Source organism: Cololabis saira, chromosome 8 (assembly GCF_033807715.1).
Source record: "Cololabis saira isolate AMF1-May2022 chromosome 8, fColSai1.1, whole genome shotgun sequence".
NCBI lineage: Eukaryota > Metazoa > Chordata > Actinopteri > Beloniformes > Belonidae > Cololabis > Cololabis saira.
Genome location: NC_084594.1, coordinates 47,935,757 through 47,955,509, shown reverse-complemented (window position 1 = coordinate 47,955,509; position 19,753 = coordinate 47,935,757). Strand labels below are relative to the sequence as shown.

At 43.1% G+C, this 19,753-nt stretch overlaps 1 protein-coding gene and 1 pseudogene across 2 annotated transcripts in view; both read right to left on the bottom strand.

The window, feature by feature from the left end:
- The window catches only part of si:ch211-112f3.4 (EF-hand and coiled-coil domain-containing protein 1), a 43,563-nt gene extending 35,593 nt beyond the window's left edge, over positions 1-7,970 (bottom strand). The window contains exon 1 of one of the 2 annotated variants that reach the window (XM_061728178.1): positions 7,853-7,970. The gene's annotated coding sequence lies outside the window, so the exon portion shown is untranslated. The remainder of the gene's footprint in view (positions 1-7,852) is intronic. The other variant, XM_061728177.1, reaches the window with a different exon arrangement.
- Positions 72-17,524, bottom strand: LOC133449191 (NACHT domain- and WD repeat-containing protein 1-like; annotated as a pseudogene).
- Between the last annotated feature and the right edge of the window lie 2,229 nt (positions 17,525-19,753).

The window sequence follows — 19,753 nt, the reverse complement described above, 5'->3', positions numbered from 1 at the left end:
CATCCTCTGCTGCCGAAGACGTCAAAAAACTTCAGCGGAAGGCATTCTCGGCAGCGCTCACCAGAGCCCAGTCAAAACAGAAAAATGGCGCTAGTACATCTGACTCCAAGGCAGACGTCGAAGGTGACGAGGCCCAACGAGAGACTCAGACTGGCGAAAATCCAACATCTGTGCCAGTGAGGAGGAAAAGACGCTGGAGCATTGGACTTGTCAGCCTTGTGGAGCCACAACGCTTCAGCGCACTGGGAAAGCTGTGTGGAGCTGTAGCCTGGGTTCGACGAGCAGCGGAGATATGGCTGAGAAGGCGGCTCCCCCTGGACTCGCCAAAGTGGGAGGCAAGTGGCTCGACACGCTCTGCAAAGGAAAGAGCAGAAGCCTTCCAGGACCTTGCCCTTGCAGCACAAGATGGAGTAGAATTCCAAGACTCGACACTGAACCGCCTGGTTGTTCACACGGATGTAAACACAGGACTTCTTCTTTGTGGAGGCAGAGTCCAGTCCTGGAACGAAGATGGAACAGCTGTTCCCTTGATACCGTTCCGCTCTTGGCTAGCCACCCTGCTAGCAAGAGAAGCCCATGAATCGAACCACGAAGGTGTCGCTGCCACATTGTTGCGCACAAGAAAAAGGGCGTGGATTCTACAAGGCCGGAGAATGGTAAAGAAGACTGTAAACAGCTGTGTCATGTGCCGTAAGCAAAAGGGAAAGATGTGCCAGCAGATGATGAGTGACCTCCCTCCGCATCCGGGGGGATTTGAAAAAACCGGAACAAACATGTTTAAGTCAACTGCAGAAGGGCACAAACTCTGTTTCTGCAAGACAATGACTACGTTTACATGCAGTCAAAATTCGGGTTATTGCTAATATTCCGGTTACTGAAACATTGGGAATATTCCGTTTACATGGTAGTTAATCATTCGGGATATCTGGATCAAACCAGCGACGCACGGAGAACATCATGACGCATGACCGCTTCTTCTTCCTGTATCCAAATCCAAAACAAATGCTGCTTCGCGCAACTTTTCTCTCACCTTCTTGTAAATCTTCTATCCCGGTACTTTCTACTGTCTACAAATGCAGAAATGTTCATATCCTTCATTACATTTATGAAGTGATTAGTCTCCTCCTGGTCTTGGTTTCTCCGTGTTTATAAGAACTTCCTGGACTCAAAAGACCAGGATTCCTTGTGAACAGAACATGTGCAGAAAACAAATTCCTGTTCCGTTTGATGGGGATATTCCGTTTGGTGTTTACATGACCCAATATTCGGATTTTTAAAGGAGTAACCCAGGGCTCATATTCAGGTTTTTAAAAACCCGAATATGAGCAAATTCGGGTTATTCAAAAGGGTTATTGGTGTTTACATATCCGTGCAAATTCGGGTTATTGCCGATATTCAGATTTTAAAAGGGTTATTGACTGCATGGAAACGCAGTCACTGTGTTCAACGTGTTCTATATTCCTTGTATTACATTAAGTCACTTTTCTTCTCAGGCCTGTTCCACAGGCATGTGGAGGCAAGCTGTCGTTTTCATAGGTTAATTTTTGGAAACATACTATCACGGAGGGCCAAGGTTAATTTATTTACCACCAAAATAACAACAGATGCATAAGTCAAGACTGCTATCTTTATCAAGCATCTTATTTTCCTTCTTATGGATGTTGTTGTCATTTGGGATTGTTACACAACTTTCTTCTGGAGTTCCTTAACCTCTACAATGTCTGCTTGGTAAGCTATTACCATTTTATCAGTCTGGATTTGGAATTCCACAAGATCTTTGTTCTTTTAGGGTACACTCTGTAGCCAAGTAGTACCGTGTCATGCTCAGGCATGACTAACCAGATGGCAAATTGTGGCTGGGATAGGTGTGTATTGTTTAGGTGTGAGTGCACCCTCGTTTTCTCCCACTCTTGCAGGTAAATCCCATTTTGAATTTGGGACTTCCAGCTCTTTTTTGGACCAAATGGTCCTGTAAACTATCTATTTGATCATGATCTTCAAAGTATGTCATACCTGCATCCTACAGGTGCAGGTATGCACTGTATCCTAGACCCCGATCTATATGGCCATTTTGGATCAACTAAGGTTGGGCAGTGTCCTGTTGTTTTTTTCTGTTCTTATCAACACGGTGCAGTACATTAAGGCATGAAAAAGACTAAAAAAGCACTCATAAAACGCCACAGGGGTTTCTCAAGTTCTTGATAAACATTATTTCAGTAGAACCCAGCCTCAACGCTAAGGGCCTGTTCATATATTGCAACAATTACGAGCACAGTGTTGTCTTTCAGTCCAGGATATTCTAACGACTGTTGGACATCTCTATCAAACTGCCTTTGCGCACAGTTGGTTAGTGCTACGACCAGTAAGAGCAACGAGCAAGGTGACGTATTCAGAGCAACAGAAACGACAAGAGAGTGTGTTGTGCACTGGATAAAACAATGGACGAAGCATTAGGTCACATGACCCATGGGTTTCTGAAGAGTGGTTTTGAAGCCTTTTCTTTGTACGTGGTGCAGTCATATTGCTTGAGATTCCGATGGGAACACGCCCATCGCATATTAATCAAAGTTAGCTTAGCTCCCAGCTCCTTCAACCAAACCCTGCCAATATATCTGCAGAGCTACTGTCACATTTACAGCGGAATAAATAATTTAACATGTTGACTTGATGCTGAACACTGACGCGGGGTTGCAAAGAGATGGTTGCTTCGATAAGCATGATAGCATGACGATAATGGATGAGGAAGTGATAACGGCTACCCATTGGCTTTGACTGTTGATGCCAAAGCTGATTCAACAGCCATTTATCCTCCACTGCAGCCATATACACTGTTTACATCCAGATTTGGCGCCACACTGTTGTCATCATGTTAAATGTGCCCAGAGGGCATAATTATTGAGCTCCAATTGATGGCAGGTAGATATAACTTCAAGGCAAATTTAATTTTGCTAGTAGTACATGCAGATTTGTAGACTATGCCTTCTCAATAAAAGCATGCAGCTCCCGAAGCTCCGGCCTGCAAACATGCACAAAAGAGAAAAAAGAGGGCCAGCACAAGAGACTACAGGAACGATGGACAAGAATGATGGCTATGAGATACTTATAATAAATAAAAATGGTAATGGAGAAGAGAGGAAGGGAAAAGGAGAGGAGAAGAAGGGTGAGAGGCACCGCCCAGTGGATCATGTCGGTGCCCCCCTGCAGCATAAGCCTATAGCAGCATATCTACCACCAAGCTATATTTGAGACTAACTATTATAGTCTTGTTCTATAGCTGCAACTATGACTACTGACTCTAACACACTAGAGTTTACACTACCTAGAGATTTACCAACACCAGCTAGAGGTTTACTAAGCACTAACTATAGGCTTTACTAAACAGTTAGTTTTAAAGGTGGAGGTGATGTCAGCCTCCTTAACCCAGATTGGAAGTTGGTTCCATAGTAATGGTGCCTGATAGCAGAACGCCCGCCCTCCAAATCTACATTTAGATACTTGTAGGAACTACGAGTAAACCTGCACTCTGAGAGCGGAGAGCTCTGCCAGGAACATAAGGCACTATCAGGTCTTGCAAATAATTCAATTTTCAATTCAATTTTATTTATATAGCGTCTAATACAACAGATGTCTCTAGACGCTTTCCAGAGACCAGAACATGAACATAAACCCCCAAGCAATTATTACATAAACAATGGCAGGTAAAAACTCCCCTAGTGGGAGAAAAACCTTAAGCCAAACAGTGGCAAGAAAAACTCCCCTTTAGGAGGGAAGAAACCTGGACCAGGACCAGGATCATGAAGGGGGGACCCTCCTGCCGAAGGCCAAAATAATGCGGAGCTAAGCCGTTTTGGGCTTTATATGCAAGTAATACAATTTTAAATTGGATTCTAAATTTTACGGGTAGCCAATGGAGCGACGCTAACACTGGAGAGACGTGGTCTCTCCTGCTGATTCCTGTCAGCACTCGTGCTGCTGCATTTTGGATCAGCTGGAGCCTATTCAGCAAATTACTTGGACATCCTGCTAATAACACATTACAGTAATCTAGTCTAGAAGATACAAACGCATGAACTAGTTTTTCTGCATCACTCTGAGAGAAGATTTTCCTAATCCTAATTTAGAGCCACGTATGGAGCAGCGTCACGCCCATCTGTGTACAGATCATGATTGTGAAAGCAAACGCTCTTCACATGGACGGATTCCTCCCCTGAACTGCGCCAATTCAACCCGACTATGGAATCTGTGATCGATAATGAGTGTGTCAAGAGTCATGAGCTTTTAAATGAAAATTAGGTTTGAGAGAAAAGAGGCCACAGTTCATCCTTTCATTAGAGATGTAATTTATGATGTGTGACCATGTAAATACATGTACTTCCTCATTCCTGAAAGACTGGAGGAGTGGTGGTTTAAAGTGGACCTATTATGAAAAACAGGTTTTTTCTTGCTTTAACATATATAAAGTGGTCTCCCCTCAGCCTGCCAACTCAGAGAAGGAGGAAAGCAGCCAAATTATGCAGTGTCTGTACAGCCGCCCGGATGAGCCGTCCAGTGTGATGTGGATCTACGAGCCGTTCAGATTCTGCTGATTTTCGTTACGTAACCAAAATGCGAACCACGCCCACAACTAAACACCGTGTCCTAACTGCATGAGAGCATCCGACTATCACGTAGCACTGCGTGACATCGGACGCTCTCTGTCCATCTCCCTCCAGCAGCTGCCACTTTATTGAGGTTTTTGTAGTGAAATGAGGAGGAATCATAGAGATAACTTCTCATTTCAACTAACTGGATCAGCCGTTCCTCATCCATGACCGTTTCCTACAGCGCTTTCAACCGGCTTTCAACGCGAGTGGCAGGAAGAAAATACGTAGAAGCAGGGCGTCCGATAAATGTTCAGCTCAAAACGGCCAGTTAGGACAGTCCAATAGAAAATAAAGTAATGGAATTGATTTTGTCGCTGACGCTCACATCGCATGCAGTTAGGACATGGTTTAATAGTGCACGCAGCCGGCTGCTCTTCTGCCCAGAGCGAGGCTTTGTGCCTCCCCTGCTACACGTCATTCAGGAAGCCAATCAGCACAGAGCCTCATTATCATAGCCCCGCCCACTCAGAATCCCTCATAGATAATGAGGTTAGAGAATGGGAAGATAAAGACATGGCTCAGAGGCTGAATTTCTCATTTATTTAGCGAAAACAATCAAAAGCTTGTTTTTAAGACATTCAAGGCCTGTTTAAAATAGGTATTAGATGCCATAATAGGTCCTCTTTAACTATTTTTCCCTCCCACATGGGTCTTGACTGAGACGTTCATGTTCAAAAATGTACCCTCTCACACATTCATACAGTTGTGTGAAAAAGTGTTATCCCCCTTCCTGATTTATTTTTTTGTATGTTTGTCACACGTAGAAGCTGCCTTCTACACAAACAAAACCTGGACTGAAGGAAAAAGACAAGCAAAAGAAAAATGCCCGGACAGCAGTTTAGATTAAAAAGAAAAAAGGAGGGGGGGCTAGAAAGGTCAACCCAAGAGCTAAAATCAGTCTGGAAATCAAATACCCTCCTGCCTTTGGCAGGAGGGCACCCCCTTATGAATCTGGTCCTGCTCAAGGTAGATAACACAAGTAAACACAAAATGCAGTTTTTAAATGAAGGTTTTTATTATTAAGGGGAAAGAAGAATCCAAACCTACATGGCCGTGTGTGTGAAAGTGATTCCCCCTAAATCTAATAACTGGTTGGGCCCTCATCAGCAACAACTGCAATCCACCGTTTGAGGTAACTGGCAATGAGTCTTTTCCAGCTGTGGAGGAATTCTGTCCTACTCATCTTTGCAGAATTGTTGTAATTCAGCCACATTGGAGGGTTTTCTAGCATGAACCACCTTTTTAAGGTCATGCCACAACATCTCAATGGGATTCAGGTCGGGACTTTGACTAGGCCACTCCCAAGTCTTCATTTAGTTTTTCTGAAGCCATTCAGAGGTGGACTTGCTGGTGTGTTTTGGATCATTGTCCTGCTGCAAAACCCAATGGCTTCAGCTTGAGGTCATGAACAGATGGACGGACATTCTCCTTCAGGATGTTTTGGTAGACAGCAGAATTCATGGTTCCATTTACCACAGCAAGTCTTCCAGGTCCTGAAGCAGCAGAACAGCCCCAGACCATCACACTACCACCACCATGTTTTCCCTGTTGCTATGATGTTCCTTTTCTGAAATGCAGTGTAACTTTTACGCCAGATGTAATGGGACATACACCTTCCAAAAAGTTAAAACTTTTGTCTTGTCAGTCCACAGAGCATTTCCCCAAAAGTCTTGGGGATCATCAAGATGTTTTTAGGCAAAACTGAGACAAGCTTTTATGTTCTTTTTGCAGGCCATTTTTGCTCCCTCTCTCTTTCTTATGATGGAGTCATGAACCTTAATTGAGGCAGGTGAGGCCTGCAGGTCTCTGGATGTTGTTCTGGGTCTTTTGTGACTCTTGGATGAGCCGTCACTGCTCTCTTGGGGTCATTTTGGTCGGTTCCTCCTGGGAAGGTTCACCACTGTTCCATGTTTTCTCCATTTGTGGATAACGGCTCTAACTGTGGTTCGCTGGAGTCCCAAAGCTTTAGAAATGGCTTTGGAACCTTTCCTAGACTGATAGATCTCAATGACTTTGTTTCTCATTAGTTCCTGAATGTCTTTAGATGCAGCATGATGTTCTGACACACATACTTATAAAACCAGACATGCCACAAGAGGTTGTTACCAACTGCCTAAAGCAAAAAAGGACTCTATGCAAAGTACTGTGTTGTATCGAGCCAGGTCATCATGGAATGCACTGCCAGAAACCATCACCAAAGAAAAAACAAAACTGGGTTTCAAGAGGCTACTGAAATGTCATCTGATAGCCCATAGTAATATATAGTAATATATAATAATATATAGTAATATATATGGTAAAAATATAGTAGTATATAGTAGTATATAGTAATAGGTAGAAGGCACACGACGAGGGCACGGCCAGAAACACATACATACACATACACACTCACAAATGATGATGATTGTTGTTACTGTTTTATTTTGTTTTACTCCTTAAGTTGATGTATGAGATAATTATTTTTGTCTCATTTTATTTATTTATTACTATTATTGGGTAGTATTTTTTTCTGGTTGTTTCTGTTTTTTGTTGTTTTGTAATTTTACTTAATTGTTATCATTGTTTTAATTATTGCTGCAATGGTTGCAGTCATCATTAGTGTAAGTTTTTCCTTATCATTATAATTTGTATTTTAGTTGAACTTTTTCATTACCGGTACTCAATGTGAACTTACGGGTGGACCCCAGGAAGATTAGTAGCTGCTGTGCAGCTGCTAATGGGGATCCAATCAAATAAACAAATAAACAAATGTCTCGCTTTTGAGGATCTTTTGGTCGACTTCACTTCGTCATGCAGGTCCTATTTAGGTGATTTCTTGATTGAGAACAGGTGTGGCAGTAATCAGGCCTGGGTGTGGCTGGAGAAATTGAACTCAGCTTTCCAAAGATGTGATAAACCACAGATAATTTATTTTTATCGATTGGGGGGCCAATAACTTTTTCACACAAGTCCATGTAGGTTTGGATTTTTTTTTCCTCTTAATAATAAAAACCTTCATTTAAAAAACTGCATTTTGCATTTACTTGTGTTATCTTTGTCTAATATTTACATTTGTTTGATGATCTGAAACATTTAAGTGTGACAAACATGCAAAAAAATAAGAAATCAGGAAGGGGGCAAACACTTTTTCGCACAAAACTGTACTTGTGAAACCCACTGTCTCATATACACAATGTCAGAAATGCATGCACAATTTGCAAACCACATACCTGGCCTGGATAAAGTTTAGGTGGAGCATGAGGCATGTGGCTACAAGTAGAGGTGCAAATCTGAGCTGCTGCTCTCATGAGGGACAGAGCCTGGGTGGGATGATTTAGTCTGATTCCTCGGTAATCAGTAACTTCCATCTTTCAGCACGGCAGATCGCTATACGTACAATGTTTTCACCTGTTTCAGTCAGCCAAACATAAATATCTCCTGCTGAGAGAGACACAAGGTGGATAGAATTTGGTAAAAGCTGTAGTTTTTCCACAGGGCCATCATGTAAGAGAGTGGGTTGTGTTTTGTCTCCCACATCCCAAAAAGCTATATTCCCAGTAGCGTCAACACATGCCATTTCCTGCTCATCTTCGCAGAGAATCATCAACAAAACTGCAGCGTGGTTTGAGTTTGACATCAAACATTGGAACAAACATTGGCTCTGACATTGGAAATGAGTCAAGCTCTCACTGGAAATGTCATAGACTCTAATTATTCCACCACATGCCTAACAAATCCTTCAACTCTGTTGGGAGTTTGGCCCGACTCAAATTCTCTTTTCAAACCGTCTTCAACTTCTAGAAACCTTCTGGGCCGATCACATCCCACACAAAAAGCTTGTTGCTTCTTGTTGACAGCAGCAGGAACTGGTCACTACTCTTCACTCCGGTGAATTTTAGCTCTTCCTGCTCAAAGCTTAGTGACAGTTTGACTAGATCACACCCAAAACCTTTCCAAACCCAAACAGAACCATCCTCCATGACCTCTGCAACAACACTACACCCTGCAACAGCAGATTCTGTAACACAGATATCCCTGGTTTTGCTATCAGAGTTTAAACACTGAATTGGGGTGACAGAAAGGGGACTTGGACAACGATCTACTCCTAATCCTCTTCCTCTTTTCCTCCTTCCCTCTCTAATGTCTCTGATGTAACCCTCGAGAGCAGGAAAGATCTCGACAAAAGGCAAGAGGCCATTCTCCATGACTGTGGGCAACTCCAAGGGTGAGCTCACCAGGAAGCAGGATGAACACTTCAATGTGCTCGCGAGGAGCAATCTTTCTCTTAGAAACTGAAATTTAGATGAGTCTCCATTAGTCTCCAACATGGATACCAGCTCTCCTAGAACAGGGGTTCCCAACCTTTTTTGTGCCGAGGACCAGCAGAAGTATAAACAAAAAGCTCAGGGACCAGTTGACAATTTATGTCAATTTTAATAAACATTTTAGAAAAAAACAATGCATTTTAAAATGCAGGCTATCATTGTTTTACTAACTTTAAAATGGTTTCAGGTGCATATATTTATCCACCAACAGGTGGCGACTCATTTTACGAAAATAACAGCCTATTTCAATTGCCAGACGCTGCAACACTTTGCCAGCTGCTTTTCCCCCCAAAAGTTCGAGGCAGATGTCTTTTGCAGTGGGCAGTATTAGCTCCTCTCCAATTGTAAAGGGCTTTTTAGCTTTTTAGCCGGTGAGAAACGAGATATGAAGCCCTCGTTGCAGCGACGTTAGCTGATGTTGTGGCCTTTAAAACTTGCTTCTGCAAATCTAACTCACGATTTTTCCTTTCGAAAAAATCCACTGGTTTGTCTTTGAGAGAAGGATGTTTTGTATTTAAGTGTCCTTGGAGCTTGGATGGCTTCATTGCTTCGTTGCCGAGCGTTTCTCCACATAAAATACATAGTGGGTTTGGCACCTCCAAATCGCCAAAAGCCAAAAGCCCTTTGCAACAAATCCATATTTATATACATAATGTCGTACTTGCGATTAAAGCTTTTGCTTTTTTTTTTGGTAGGATTTTCCACTTGTTCATCACTATTTCTTTTACTCGAACAACCAGTAAAGAAACGGCTCATGGAGGTTTGCTGAGGTCCGCTCATCTCTGCAGCTGACTGTACCTGACCTGCATACAGCACCTGTGCATGGCGCTGTTCAGTCCGGTCGGGTACCAGAACTTATTGTCCGCCAAGCCATGACAGGGCTGCCACTCAAACAAACACAATTCGATTTATACAAGTTTTGGATGAAATTATATGACAAAAAAAATGCTTCAGGTGAAGAATATGGTGTAAAAGTTAACTTATTTCAATAATTCAACTAGAATATGGTGTAAAAGTTAACTTATTTCAATAATTCAACTAGAATATGGTGTAAAAGTTAATCTATTTCGATAATTCAACTAGAATTTGGTGTAAAAGTTAACTTATTTCAATAATTCAACTAGAATATGGTGTAAAAGTTAACTTATTTCAATAATTCAACTAGAATATGGTGTAAAAGTTAATCTATTTCGATAATTCAACTAGAATTTGGTGTAAAAGTTAATCTATTTCAATAATTCAACTTAAAAGGTGAAACTAATATATTACCTAGTCTTATTACATGCAAAGCATGATATTTTGAACCTTTATTTGTTATAATTTTGATGATGGAATTGTTTATTGATTTCATAAAATATTCTCTAATTTATTTTTTATTTGGGGTTTTCATAAACTGTGAGCCATAATCAGAGCAGCGTCTTGCTGCTGCAGGTAACTGCTGCACGGAGATGAGTGACGGACGCTGGCTGATTTATGGTTCCGCGTTGCACCAACGCAGAGTTTACGGGGTAGGATACGCGGGGACGCGAACGTACGATGCGCGTCGCACGCGTACCCATCGCCGTAGCCATGCCGTCGATTTAACGCGGAACCATAAATCAGGCTTAACGCGGGCGCATTGTCAGTTTTCTTTTCGTCTTTTCAACTGAGCACGCAAACACAAACTGAGGGTGCAATGCTTGCTTATGCCCCATCGTAGAACCGGGCCTGGCATAATATATGTCCGTATTGGTTCAATACGGAACTTTTAATTCTCAATTCCCAAGCCCTACCTGGAGGTGAAGCCCGAGTCCTCCCCGCAGCGCTGTCTGGCACATAGAAAGATCTGGCACAGACGCAGCAGGTCCTGTTGTCCCGCCACTAAGATTTTGCTGGCCTTAATGTTTCCTGTGTTTTATTTTGTTTATTATTGTTACATTTAGTGTTGATGTGTGTGTGACAGACGTGTGTATGGGGCGTTAATGAAAATACGGGACAAATTGCGTCCCGTAGGCTATTAGTTCAATACGGGACGCAACATTTTTTTCTCAAATAAAGGACAATTCCGTATTTTACGGGACGGGTGGCAACCCTACTTGCAAGTGTTCTTTTTATTCGCCGTATCCAGGCTAAAATGCTCCCGAACATTTGAAGTTTTGTTACCCGCAGCTGCGCTGGGACGCAAAAAAAAAAAAAAAAAAAAGGCTGCGCTGAGCCGTCCTGCAGCGCGGCTGTCGGCAGAGATTGTATGAGGTGAAGTGAAGTGAGATGCCTCACTCCATTGGGAAAAAAAACGTCTGGTGAGAATTGCCGATAATTTTGATTATCGTTTTTTTGTCGACAACGTCGACGAATCGTTGCAGCCCTGATTATGATCGGAACACAAGCCATTCCACGGCCCGGTAGTAACGGCTCTACGGACCGGTACCGGTCCGGGGACCGGGGGTTGGGAATCACGGTCCTAAAAGACCAGCCTGCACTAAAGCCTGGTGAAAGCCTGAAGATATCAACAGCAAACGTTCAAACTCCTCTGGTCTGTCACTTTGTTGCAAGTGGTGAAGCAAGTCTACAATTTGTCTCACATTCACGCAACCAACATCTTTGGAAGAACAGGAGAGAAATGCCCGGCTGCCTGCATTACTGTTGGGTCTCGGTGAATGGTGAGGATGAGGTGGTTTTCCACTTTTGGGGGTCAATTGACCACTAAAATAGTCTGCCATCTCTGAACGAGTCTTTTTCTTCGCCTCTTGAGTGCCAAGATACTTCTTAGCCACAACCAGCTTGAAATGCCTGCTCGCCCAGAACAGCAGATGTCAATCTGCAAATGTCCTTTTGATGAGAAAGCTTTTTAAATCCAAAAGCAGTCTCTCCACATTGACTTGTGGGACCTTCCTTGTACAGATAAAGCCTTTGGCGTGACAGACATACTCAGCAAGAATGTCATCGGCATTGGACAGCATGTCGGCGAGTTCAGCCTCTGAAAGCCCGGTCCTGGAGAGGGTGAGGTAAGAGACTGCACGAGCCACAAACCAGGAGCCGTGTTTCTGTTCCAGGTGATCCAGGAGTGCAGAAATGGATGAATGGACGCCATCAGGGAGAGACCACTCAGTCACATCTGTATCTGATGAGAGCGAGACAGAGACAAGCTAAATGAGGTTATCTGAAACTGCTGATATTTGTTTTGTTTTGATGTTGTAGTAACATTGTAGTAAAGGAACAAAACACACAATTAACAGATATCCAAAGTTCGCTCTTCCAGAGGTATTTGTGGTCATGTCCTTAACTTAAACATGGTTCTTCTTCACCCTTAAAGTGTCATAAGGCCTACATGTTCAATTTGGATGCAAAGTTTTCACATTTTTCCGTTTTTTTCTAAACATATGATTTAGACAAACTGTAATATATCCATCCATCCATCCATTATCTATACCCGCTTTATCCTTCAGGGTCACGGGGGTCTGCTGGAGCCTATCCCAGCTCATTTCAGGTGAGAGCAGGTTCACCCTGGACAGGTCACCAGTCCATCCCAGACTATAAATATATATACATATTTATATTTATACATATGTATAAAAATATATACATATTTTCAGTTTATACGTCATTCTCCAAAATAACAACGGAAAAGCACTGGCTATTTGGTCACTTTTAGTCACAACATTTGCCGTTATTAAAACTATAGATGACATGTGTTATCCTTCAAGAGAGTGTTTTCGTGCTCAGTCCTACCAGAGTGCCACAGCGAGGTGTGAGCATGCAGGAGCCGAGTATAGAGAGGCAGACAACAGGAAGTCAGCGCCTGGTTCACCAGTGCTTGTTGCCCAGATGTTACCCTCCTTTCTGAACTTTTCAGCAGTGATGCCAACATTTGCGCACATAGTTTTCTGTCCATAGATCCCAGCTCCACACGCACATCAATCTCCGTCTCCAATACACGCTGAGGAAGACTGGCTTGTGAGTAATGTTGCCTGATAATAATGATGATAATGACTTGGATTTATATAGCGCCCTTCTAGGCACCCAGAGCGCTTTACAGAAATCATTATTCATTCATACACATTCTCTCCAGGATGGATGGATGGATGGATGGATGGATGGATGGATGGATGGATGGATGGATGGATGGATGGATGGATGGATGGATGGACCTTTTCTTGACAATGTTGCTTTAGTTCATTGAGGTTTGCAGATATTCTTTTATGCACAGCTCCCTTAAAGCTAGGGTCTACGATCTTGAGTAGACACCTACTCCCCACACAAACTCCCTCCCCCCTGTGCTCTGCCTCACATGAAGCTCTAGGCGCCGTTCGGGCCGAAAGGCGCCTATTGGTTGACTTCTTTGCAGGATTACAGCAGATAGAAGAAATATTTTCTTTTGGTTCTTTTTGCTAATCATATTTCATAGGTAACACTATTGGGCCATAACAACCTTATAAATGATTTTGATAAAAATGTACAATATGTAAAATCGTAGACCCTAGTTTTAAGGTTAAGTTAAGGTAAATTAACACCTAAAAGGTTTTTCTTAATTTATTGGACTGCTGACATCCATTCAGATCAAAGTAAATTAGGGAAAATGTAAGTATATTAACCTTAAATAAATAAAAACTAGGTAAAAAAGGAGTCTCCTTGGTTTCAAATGTCACGTTCATGCACCTACTTGCAGAGTGCAGTGTGCAATCAACACAGTCCCCCCTGTGCACGGTCCTCCTGTCACCACTAGAGGGCGCCGGTGGTCATTCTGCTCCACATAGGCTCTGACCTGCAAAAAGAAATGAAAATCCAAACTGAAGACAATTTTTTAACAGGGCTATGCAACAAAGAAATGTCAAAAAATATCTACAATGAGACTGAAAAAAAGGTAAAAGTGTAACTTATGATCCACTGAGCTGGTGCAAAATGTAAAGCTTCATAAACAAAATTGTTATCACCTACATGCAGATAAACACGGTAAAGCCATTCATAGATTTGAAAACAATAAGAAGTACTTAAAATCTACTCTTTGTTTAACAGGGAGCCAGTGAAGAGAGGATGAAACAGTAGTGATGTGTTCATACCTCTTGGTTTTTGTTAGAATTCTGGCTGCAGCTTTTTGAATAAGCTGGAGTTTATGTGACACTTGCTTTGTTAGTCCTGCAAAAAGTACATTGCAATAATCTAATCTACTGGAGATAAAAGCATGAACCAGCTTTTCAGAGTGATTGTGACAGAAAGCATCTTACTTTAGATATATTTCTGAGGTGATGGAAGGCAGTCCTGGAGACATTAGCTATGTGTTTCTGGAAGTTAAGATCAGCATCTAAAATAACACCCAAGTTTTTGAAAAGCTCACAAGGTTTTACTGAGAGAGAGGTTAACAAAGGGAGAATAGCGGGAGTTGGGTGGGCAGAGGGCAGCCGGTGATCTGGGCTGAGCCTATGACCCTCTGTACTATGGAGCTAGAACAGTCTCATAATTCACAAATGCACAGACCGATTTGCAAATACACACACCGTTTCACACGTGCACAGGACAAGTTTTACAAATGCACAGACCGATTTACAAATGCAAAGGACAAGTTTTACAAATGCACAGACCAATTTACAAATGCACACACAGTTTCACACGTGCACAGAACAATTCACACGTGCGTAGGACAAGATATACAAATGTATTTTTGATGCACACACAAATATAACCTGATTTACAAATGTTTTTTTGTCTGTGAGCTGCGCTGGATTTGTGTGTGAGTTTTGAGACTCTCCTGACGTGACTAGATCCACAAATGTGTTTTTTTTTAACACAGAAGGATCTGCAACCAATCAGATTAAAGGGGCGGATACACCTGCTGTTTGAACTGCGTTCACTTAGAAAAGTGATTAATATTTGGAGTTGGTGGAGTAAAGATAAATAAACCAGACAGGAGATAAAAGATAAATAAACAGGATGAAGAGGAGATCATTGATCTGATTTTCTTGTGATCTAAAGAAAACAGCGCGATCTGAGATGGTTTGTCGGGCTGTTCATCCAGAGCCGTCAGGAGAGCTAGTCCTGCCGATGCAGCAACTGATGATGCGAAACAGCAGAGATATTTCTGTATTTGAACTACAGGTGTCTTTCAGGAGAACAAGCCTGTTGACGGGGGTGAATATTGCTGCAGGTCGTGTTCTGGCTCTGGCCACTAGCGGCGGTGGTCCCGGTCAGACACCAGCTGACCACAGTGACCAGACGTGGAGGTCGGAAACAAGCAGCTGTTATCCTCACATTCATGATGTGACATTGCCACCACACAGAGACAAACATGTGTCAAAACAGCAGTGGCAGATCAAATCATTCCCGGTGCAGAGTCGTGCTCATGGGAAGATGCAGCCGTGATGATGCTGGTAGGGGGTTTAGTCCACCGATCATCAAACATCTGAGCTGGATACAGAGGTTCTTCGGTTCTTCTCTGGAGTAAAGTCGGTATCAGTCGACCGATACCGACTTTACTCCAGATATTTCGGTAAATTAATCTCCTGACATGTGCGTGCTGCTCCACCTGGCCGCTGCTGCTCGTCCCTGTCAGGCAGCGCAGCAGCTCTCTGGTTCTGAATCAGCGGGACAATCCCATCAAACACGTCGTGAAACCAAACGGAGCAAATACATAAATATCTCCGCTGTTTCATCATCAGTTGCTGCATCGGCAGGACTTGGAGCTCTCCAGTCCCGACGGCTCTGGTTGAACAGCCCGACAAACCATCTCTGATCGCGCTGTTTTCTTGCGGGATCACATGAAAAGCAGAACAATGATCTCCTTTCCATCCTGTTTATTTATCTTTTATCTCCTGTTGATGTTTATTTATCTTTACTCCACCAACTCCAAATATTTATCACTTTTCTAAGCGAACGCAGTTCGGCTGCATCTTCCCATGAGCACGACTCTGCACCGGGAATGATTTGATCTGCCACCGCTGTTTTGACACATGTTTGTCTCTGTGTGGTGGCAATGTCACATCATAAATGTGAGGATAACAGCTGCTTGTTTCTGACCTCCACGTCTGGTCACTGTGGTCAGCTGGTGTCTGACCGGGACCAGCGCCGCTAGTGGCCAGAGCCAGAACACGACCTGCAGCAATATTCACCCCCGTCAACAGGCTTGTTCTCCTGAAAGACACCTGTAGTTCAAATACAGAAATATCTCTGCTGTTTCGCATCATCAGTTGCTGCATCGGCAGGACTAGAACTCTCCTGACGGCTCTGGTTGAACAGCCCGACAAACCATCTCAGATCGCGCTGTTTTCTTTAGATCACAAGAAAATCAGATCAATGATCTCCTCTTCATCCTGTTTATTTATCTTTTATCTCCTGTCTGGTTTATTTATCTTTACTCCACCAACTCCAAATATTAATCACTTTTCTAAGTGAACGCAGTTCAAACAGCAGGTGTATCCGCCCCTTTAATCTGATTGGTTGCAGATCCTTCCGTGTTAAAAAAAAACACATTTGTGGATCTAGTCACGTCAGGAGAGTCTCAAAACTCACACACAAATCCAGCGCAGCTCACAGACAAAAAAACATTTGTAAATCAGGTTATATTTGTGTGTGCATCAAAAATACATTTGTATATCTTGTCCTACGCACGTGTGAATTGTTCTGTGCACGTGTGAAACGGTGTGTGCATTTGTAAATCGGTCTGTGCATTTGTAAAACTTGTCCTCGCCATTTGTAAATCGGTCTTTGCATTTGTAAAACTTGTCCTGTGCACGTGTGAAACGGTGTGTGTATTTGCAAATTGGTCTGTGCATTTGTAAAACTTGTCCTGTGCATTTGTGAATTATGAGACTGTTCTAGCTCCATACTGTACGGCCCCCCTGTCTGCCGCTGAACTCCCTTCATACCAGGCTATAATGCAGTAGGTGAGACGCAAGCAGCTTCTGTTTAAGGTGCTTTTTCCTGACAGGTCGCTGCTGGGCCCTCTTTGTTATTGCTTTTGTGTTAGTGGACCAGGAGAGTTCTTCGGAGATGTGTACGCCGAGGAATGTGAATGATGGCACCCTCTCCACAGTCCCCATTCAGATAGAGTGGTGCAGGGGCTGGTCTGTTCCGCCTGAAGTCTAGTATAACCTCCTTAGTTTACACCAGGGGTCGGCAACCCAAAATGTTGAAAGAGTCATATTGGACCAAAAACACAAAAAACAAATATGTCTGGAGCCGCAAAAAATTAAGTCTTGTATCAGCCTTAGAATGAAGGCAACACATGCTGCATGTTTCTATATTAGGGAGATTTTTATTTTCATTATGCACTTCAAGAAAAAAGTCGAGAAAATAGTCAAGATTTCGAGCAAAAAGTCGAAAGGACGTGCAAAAAGTCGAAATGTTGAGAAAAAAGTAGAGAAAAAAGTCGAAATGTCGAGATTAATGTTGAAGTACAATCTCGAGAAAAAAGTCAATGTTGAGAAAAAAGTTGAAATGTCGAGAAAAAAGTCGAAATGTCGAGAAAAAAGTCAAAATTTAGAGAAAAAAGTCGAAATGTCAAGATTAATGTTGAAGTACAATCTCGAGAAAAAAGTTGAAATGTCGAGGAAAGGGGAGTCACGTGGGATGCCGTCCGGAATGGCTGCGAAGTGAGGAGCTGCGCATAGCCGAACACATTACACCCCTCTAAAAATGAGATGCGTTACTAAGTGCTCGAATATAAGTCTAATAGTGATAAGAACAAATAGACGACATGCCAGGAGACGAACCAAGACAAAGCACGCGGGGGAAGAAGAAAGATGAAAAGGAGTTAACGACATTGGACGAGGCTCGGTGTGATACAGCCACGGAGCTAGCTAGCATAAACACTATGCTGCAGAGAATTGCAACCGACATCGGAGGAATGAAAGCCCTCGAGTCCCTCCAGACGACAGTACTGCAGCTCGGGGGCCGAATTATGGAGGCTGAAACCCGCATTTCTATGCTAGAAGATGGATGTAACACGAGAGAGGAAAAGGTAACTCGAGTGGATAAAACTATAACGCAGCTTCAGGAACGGGTGGCATATCTGGAAGATGCGGGGCACCGTAATAATGTTCCTATTGTTGGTGTTTTGGAGGACTCTGAGAAGAGAAATATGGAGGAGTTTGTGGGTACATTGCTGGAGGAGGGGCTGGGCTTGGACATTGGTGGAGGCTTTGAGATGGAGCGGGCTCACAGATGTGGCCCCGAGTCAAACCCTGGAGCGAGATATAGCCGCCACATCTTGGTCAAGTTCCTCCGGTTCGGGGCGAGAGAGGCGGTGCTGAGAGCAGCGAGGGAGAAGGGCAACGTGGAGTGGCGAGGCCAGCGCATTTACTTCAGACAGGACCTGTCTAGAGACACAGTACAGAAGCGCAAAAAATATGACGAAGCTAAACGCCAAATTCGACTGATAGAGGGTGTATCATATGCCGTGTTGTACCCGGATATACTGAAGATATCGGCGGACAAAAAGAGCCACCTCTTCAAGACCCCTGCAGAGGCGCAGGCGTTCATCTCCACTCTGCGCTGACAGCTGCATCTGCTGAGGATCAGTCACTAGGGGGCGATAGAGATCACACAACCCCTTGGGACTTGGACTTCGTGTTACCAGAAATAGAAACCAGAGATGAGGAGCCACTAGCACTCTATATGGAGGATGTAAGACATATTATCTGTAATTTCAATTAACCGTTCATGAGCATTCATATTACCTTTTTGCTTTTTGTTAATTAGGGACAATATTGCTCCTACGGGACTATTATGGCAATAGGAGTCATTATAATTTCACTACAACATAATTCATATATGTTTTGTAAATATGTTATTGAGGTTATAGTCAAAACGGGGGATGAGACTGCCCTATTATCTGGGGATTGGGACAGGAAAGACCACACTAGTGGTCAATAATCCTAATGTTGAGGACTGAACATCTCAGGCTGATTACTATATTTGTGTGAACTGGCAGTGTATGGATGTATAATTGTGAATTGTTTGGGGAGGGGAGGGGAACTTGGAGGGGCTGTTCTGACTTTTTCTAGGTTTGTACAATAAATATAGACTTGCACTGAGGTTGGTATTAAAGGGGCCTAGTTACAAAAGATTATTGGTTACAGTCTGATATGCACAAATAGAAGGGTAATAAGAGAATTGGAGACGAGGGGGGGTGGGGTGTTTGGCAGCCGGGCACTTTTAGTTCCACGGACCTATTATAGTAGGTTGTTTTCTTTTCGTTATCAAAGTTGAGGATGGCAGCAGACCAGGACCTGTTGGATGGTCTTTGCGGCCAGGGGTTGGTAACGTATGTGCTTTTTCTGACAGTTTTCTTATTATTTCTTGTTTTCAATAGTTTAGCACATTCTGGTTTGCTGGATAGTAAGGTGACACCGCAGATCACTCTTATGACAAGCATAGGCGCCAGAGTTTTTCTTTGACTTAAAGGGGACCTATTATGAAAAACACGTTTTTTCTTGTTTTAACATATATAAAGTGGTCTCCCCTCACCCTGCTAACACAGGGAGGATGAAATCCCATGAAAATCTGCAGGGTCTGTGACCCCCGCCCGAATGAATCTTCCAGTGTCATGTGACTTTTTTGAGCCGTTCAGATTCTGCTCCCGTCGGGAGCAGATTTTCATAGGTCTCCTCCGCTGCTGAAACCACGCCCACAACCTACTCCGCCGGCTGGAGCTTCGGCCATTGTTTAGAAGCGGTGGCTGTTTGGACAACGAGGGACAGTTAAAATGAGATTTTGCATCGACATTTACTCTCATAAAAGGATCAGTTCCAACAGCAGACCCGGCAACTGCACACGAGTCAGCGGTAAGTGACGTTATTTCTTATGTTATTTGTATTTGTCTACAAGTTTGTTTTT